The sequence below is a fragment of the Haliotis rufescens genome, unplaced genomic scaffold, assembly GCF_023055435.1.
Source record: "Haliotis rufescens isolate VD_foot unplaced genomic scaffold, xgHalRufe1.0.p SCAF_1, whole genome shotgun sequence".
Taxonomy (NCBI): Eukaryota; Metazoa; Mollusca; class Gastropoda; order Lepetellida; family Haliotidae; genus Haliotis; species Haliotis rufescens.
The window spans coordinates 85,805,376-85,812,530 of NW_025963779.1; positions in this window are offsets into that span (position 1 = coordinate 85,805,376).

Here is a 7,155-nt window from a genome sequence, read left to right on the forward strand (position 1 = left end):
ATACTGGTAATAACGGCAAACTGTTGTCTTGTTTAACATGGCAGAGTGCTGATTACAACCTAGAGCGAAACCCCGTTAATCCAGACGTTACAGATATAAGTGAAATGGTTCGGAATACGGGTGAACGAATACTTGTTACGGTGTTATGTTATTGTGTATATAAGGATACGTTCCAGACGCACATTATGTGATAATAGGACTATAGATTAGGAATATACCTAGTGCTCAACAGAACTTCTCAGTTAAGTGCAACTAGTTCTCATTCAACAGGCATTCCCTGTTGGTTGTTCCTTTTTTCGGAATGACGTGGGTTAGTTTATATTCACTTTCTGTGAAAAAAGGTGAGAAGTTTAATTGACACTTGCAACAAAAGAGCACGGACGCTCGTTTGCGTAAGAAGAATGTGTTAATTCAAGTTGAAAACACAGACAATAGTAAATAAACTGTTGGAACTATACGTGACTTGGAAACTTGGCAACACTGTACCTTGCACTGGAATTTCCAAACGAAATTCTCATGCCCGCATTCCAACACCTGCCATGAGTGTTGTGCTTTTCTAATGGCTTAGTTATGAATCGCTCTATCCTACTGATGTCAAAATTATGAATACTTTTATCCTACTGAAATGTCAATTTGGAAAACTTACATCCTACTGATATTTAATTTTTGAATAGTTATTTCCCACTGAAATCTAAATTATGAATACTTATATCCTACTGATAACTAATTTATGAATATTAATATCCTACTGATAACTAAATTATGAATACTTCTATCCTACTGATATCTTAATTATGAATAATTCTATCCCACCTAATCTAAATTATGAATACTTCTATCCTACCTTATCTAAATTATGAATACATATATCCTATTGATAACTAAATTATGAATAATTGTATTAACATTAAATCTCAGATTTGAATACTCAAATCCTAATGATAAAACTTAATTTTCAATACTTATATCCTACTAAATTTCTAGATTTTGAATACTTTTATCCTACTGATAACTCAATCTTGAATACTTATATCCTACTGATATCTACATTTTGAAACAATTATCCTACTGGAGTATATGTTATGAATACTTCTATCCTAATGAAATCTCATTTTTTAATACGTTTATACTTAAATCCTACTAAAATCGCATTGTTTTATACGTTAATATGCTACTAATATGAGAGGTAGCGACACACATTCTCAGACACATTCATACACACAGACACATATACACAAACAGATAAAATAGACTCTCACTCAAATACACAGTACACATACACTCACACAGACACACATGCATACAGACACACAGACACTCACACACACACACACACACACACACACACAAACATACACACATACATGCATGCACGCACGCACGCACATACATACATGTAAGTAGGTAGACACACATACATACATTGACGTTGTACCTACTCTGAAGTCTCAAGGTATGGTGGGAACAAGCTAGTATCCTGTATTTAAATGTACGAAAACCTATGTCAGGGATTGATAAAACATGAAACATCCGTACATAATTGACATAACCAAACAAAATACACGAAATTTCCATTTTTAAAAATATAATGATACTCCCAAAGTGGCACCTAATGCTTTAATACCATAAAGACCCAAGTCATATTACTGTTCAAAAAACGCTGTCTTGGTTTTGTGGTTTCAGAAAGAAAGAAAAAAATACTTAAATATTGTTTTCATATTTTTATTTTTGCAAAAGATATTTCATTCTAATTTACTGACATAAATAATTCTTAATCTCAATGTGTTACAACACATCACGCCAGATTCCAAGATCTTGCAGCTTCTCAAGTGAAGATTCTTACAAGATTGTTCATAAAAAAAATAATATCATTCAATGAAAAAAAAATTCATTCTTATTTTCCGGTGCTTGGCATGAAAAGATCCAAGTCACATAATGGTCCTACATGGGCCTATACATCTTCACAATGTTTCAGCTCGGTGGGAATTACAAGTTCGGTCCCTTATTTCTCAAGTATCAAGTGAAATATCACTGGTGTCTTGAACAGTTCCAAATTCGGTCACCTGTGTATTGTTCTCGCGTTAGTTTGTTCTTGGTTTTAATGCCTTTGAAGAAAGAATGTTTGACTAATTAAGAAAAAAATAACTCTGTCCGTTTTGCTGTCCATATCTGAGGTGACTTAAAAAGGGGTCTAATGTCGCGTCTGAGATCACTGCACTTGCAGCGACGAGTGTGTATGTGCGTGCGTGTGTGTGTGTCCTTGTGCTACTCTGGACTTATGCCGGTTTTATAGCGCCAATAAAGCGGTATGCATATCTGATGGTTACAACGTTGGTTGGTTTGTTTGTTGTTTAACGCCGCACTCGGCAATATTCCAACTATATGACGGCGGTCTGTAAATAATCAAATCTGGACCAGACAATACAGTGATTAATATCATGAGCATCGATCTACGCAATTGGGATACGATGACATGCATCAACCAAGTCAGCGAGCCTGACCACCCGATCCCGTTAGTCGCCTTTTACGACAAGCATAGTTGCCTTTTACGGCAAGCATGGGGTGCTGAAGACCAATTCTACCCCGAAAACTGCACGGGTCGATGGTTAAAATGATGCCCCTCTAGTGTAATGTGGACTCGTGTCACTTGTGTGCAGATCTCAAACATACATATCCCGATACGTCCACCCCTGTCCTGAACAACGGCATGCCTTCAATAATACGCAGCGTCTTGGATTTGAAACCGTGCTGTCTCGAGGGAATTTGCTCTTGGGTGGGGGTTAAAGCACAACACATCGGCATCGCCGTTCCGCAACATAAACAGGAATACCTCCTCTAACGTCGTACACACGCATAACGATGAGTGGCGTTTCCAGGCAATCCTGGGGGAGTTTCTTCCGAGCGGAACATCCAGAACATGGTGCTTAATGAAATATTAAGGGTTGGGTAACCATGGGTTGATTGACAAGGAAGCGCAACCATATATCAGATTGGACATGGCACTGTCCTTAATTACAAACTATAGACACAAGATAACTTAGATCCAGAGGATCAATACGGCGCGAAGAGAGTTTGTAAAGCCTACATATTGATGCAAGTACCTATACTGTCAACAAGCGCACATATGTAACCCAGAAAGTGACACAAACTGTAATTTGCATGTAGTACCTTCAGTATCAGGAATGAGAACATGACACATATGAGCTTAAATACAAATAAAAAACAAACATATCATGAGAAGAAAACTAGTAATATGTTTTCACAACAATGACTTCCTGGAACATGGGTTATTGTTTTCCAGGAACGAGAGGTATTAAATTGATACAATCATAGAGGTATAGATAATTAAGGTTTAAAATTTTACTGAATCGAATGGGATAAAAACCTTTTTGTTGGCACATTATATGTCAGCAACATATGTTGCATTGTCTAGAACTGAACGAACAATTATGACAGTGACACGATGGCTGGACGGAAAAGCATAAACAATCTTTTGTATATCTATAGTGGTAAAGTTATTAATATTTTTTCATAATATATATTTTCAAAGTCATATTTACATTGTTGTAATACTCTTTTACAATTAACTAGATCAGTGGAGATTGAAACCCACAACGTTGTGAATGTGTAGTTTTTATGAATCCTACTTCTCTATGAGAGTTACCTCCCTTATGCTTAGCATACTGTATGTTTACTCCTGTAGACTGATACGTCAATTATTCACGCGGTACAAAAGTGCTCACACCTCGCAACACTGGAACTGGGTCAACAGTTTGACTCCGTTTGATTATTTAGCCCGACTAACACAAACGTGTTTAGTGTAACAATTTACAGAAAGCAATGTTTTAAAAAATATGTTCATAATCATTTATGCATTTCGTATGTACAAATATCACTATACATGTCTGAGGCAAATATGTGGTTTCTTTTCCAAATTTGTTTACATCTATCTAACAATTACTCTTATCATAGAGTTTTACTCCATTTGATCATTATGCCCGACTAAGACAAACATGTTTAGTGTAATAATTCAGTTAGGAATATTTTCATAATTATTTATTTACTTCGTATGTACACATATGATGGTTTTGTTTGTTTGTTGTTGAACGCCTCACTCAGCAATATTCCAACTATATGACGGCGATTTGTGAATAATCGAATCTGGACCAGACAATCCAGTGATTGATATCTAGAGCGTCGATCCACGCTATTGGGATACGATGACATGCATCAACCAAGTCAGCGAGGCTGACCACCCGATCCCGTTAGTCACCTCTTACGACAAGCATCGTCGCCTCTTACGGCAAGCATGGGTTGCTGAAGACCTATTATCTGCTCGGATTTCCACGGGTCACACATATCATGAAAAAGTCTGACTCATGCTCGATATTATCGCGGTACCGGTAAATCTCGAAACCACACTCCCTGTTTACTATGTACTTATGCAAATCTAAGCACAATATTACATCGCTTGATCGAATACAGGACTCGCTACGGTATGTCACAGCTACTCGAAAGTAAACACGTCAATATTTTTTTCATAATAGTTTCTGGAATGTTTTTGAAGAGGAATTCCCCCAACCTCCATACGAAATTGGTAAGAAAAGAACCCATTTGTTAGGACGATGTCCCATGACCAAAAGTAGGTCGTATGCAAACTGATTATGCATAATTCAAAACAGGATTTGGTTTGTTGTTTAACGCCGCACTCAGCAGTAATGCAGCTATATGACGGCGGTCTGTAAATAATCGAGTCTGGACCAGACAATCAAGTGATTGACATCATGAGCATCGATCCACGCAATTGGGATACGATGACATGTATAAATCAAAACAGGAAGTTATGTAAATCACATATGCCACACTTATCACACCACAAAATAGTGAAACGTACGAAACCGTTTAAGAGCAGCAGGTCTACGAACAAGACGTCCTGTTCGACGCGTCATACTGAGTCGACATCACTGTCAACAACGACTGCATTGGTGTCGTCAACACAGGGCATATGGCCTCAACTGCGATGGAGAGATGTCTGGTTCAGCGAAGAATTAAGATTTCTCCTCCGTCGAGGGGATGGAAGAGCACGGATCTACAGACGTCGGGGAGAACGTTACGCCGGAAACTGCGTACAGGAAGTGGACAGGTTTGATTGGGGTAGCGTTATGATGTGGGCGGATATCTCTGATTATGGCAGGACAGGTTTGGTCCATATCCAGGGCAATCTTACGGCTCAACGATACATCAACGATGTTCTCCTATCACACGTCCTTCCAGTTGCAGCCAACGGCAACGGCCTATTCCAGCAGGACAACGCTCGACCGCATACAACACGGATCACAAGAGCCTGTCTACACAACAACAACGTTGCTGTTCTCCCCTGGCCCTCCAGATCCCCGGATTTGAACCCGATAAAGGACCTGTGGGATGAATTGGATAGACGGCTACGCCGACGTTGACCACAGCCCCAGACGTTGTAGCAGTTGGCTTTTGCGTTGCAGGCCAAGTGGGCTACCATTCCCCATATGTGATTCGCATACCCGTCTCTTCCATGGACAGGAGATGTCAGGCCGCAACGGATTCGAACGGGGGACATACGCGTTATTGATGCTTGCTGACCTTCACCTTGGCCTTTTTTCAATGTACCGATAACTGAGATGACTACAATCACCAAGTGTTCATTCCACAACATTTTGGCTCAATACCTTGTACGGTTCCTCGTATAAATGTATTTCCTACCTCACACACATCTGGCTTTGCGTTTCTTTTTTTTACGAGTATATTAATAAATATGCTAGCTGCGGTTTTCCATCTTCAGTCTGGACATGTGCGGGCACATACATCTCTGTATTGTGTTCTGAGACGTAAATGAGAAATACAAGATAGCCATCATACATTAAGTGATGCAATACTATATAAATCTGAAAATGCATGTCTGGTCGATATCTCACTGAAATAATACTTTCAGTCTGCCTCAAAATGACACTATGGTAGACCATGAGACGATAGTTCTCACTGCCCAACAAAGTCACACCACGAGAAAATGCAATTATCCGCCATATTTTTATCATTTTGCACATTAATTTTTACCTACCTATATATGACAACGTTAAGTCCTGTGTATCCTACTGGATTTCGTTGTAGATTAACTTAGCACGACCACTACTTTGAGGACTTCAAGCGGCAGGCTCATTCAAACTTCACACAAACAAACAATAAGCTCACATTTCTAAACCACGTCTTGCTGAAAGCAAGTAAGCATTTATTTTCTAATTAATTACATAGGTCAGACGTTATCTGCATAAATTATAGTATTGTTTCCAAATATATCTGGGATAATGGATATTGCTCGGAGACAAACTTCCTACATTTTCCTGCTGCAGTGTGGGAGTCAAAACAATCTAACCACAACAGACGACATTTCCGTTTGTATCCGCCATACTTCCAGTGAAAGTAGATATTAATCGTACTACCTTGGTTTGTCACGAGAAATCATGTTCTGTCTCTGTTGACCATACTGAGGAACTATTCCCACAGTACAAGCTGGGTCACCTCGTGAACAAGAAGACGAATAGTAAGTGAGTGAGTTGGGTTTAACGCTGCTTTTAACAGTATTCCAGTTATATCGCGGCGTGTCAGCTTAATATGGGAGGAAAGCCCAAAGTAATGCAGGTCTCAGACGTTTACCACTTCGGTGAAACCCACGAGCACAGGTATGGTGCTGACAAACCTAGAAACATAATCGGGGCGAACCGGGATTAGAACCCACAATCATAAGCTTCTGGCGTGCCCAAGGGACGCAACTCTGCACAACGAATCGCGGCGCCTTAGACAACTGGGCCACCCGTGCCCCCAGAAGACGAATAGACACCTAGTTGGGCATATAATGATAACCACACACCCCTTTAACAAGTGTCTGGTGAACACCCCTTTAACAAGTGTCTGGTGAAAGGTGTCGCGCCTTCCATCTAGAATTTTGTCACATATAACTTATGACCAGCATTTTCGACGAAACCATGCTACCAAGCAAATATTAAATGAAGTGTCATAAAATATGTCGTCCCTCGGGGGAAATGGTGAGAAATATGAGTACACCACAAAACCACAAAACCATGATATATATACAACCCAAAACAAGTAAAGAACACCTACAATTGG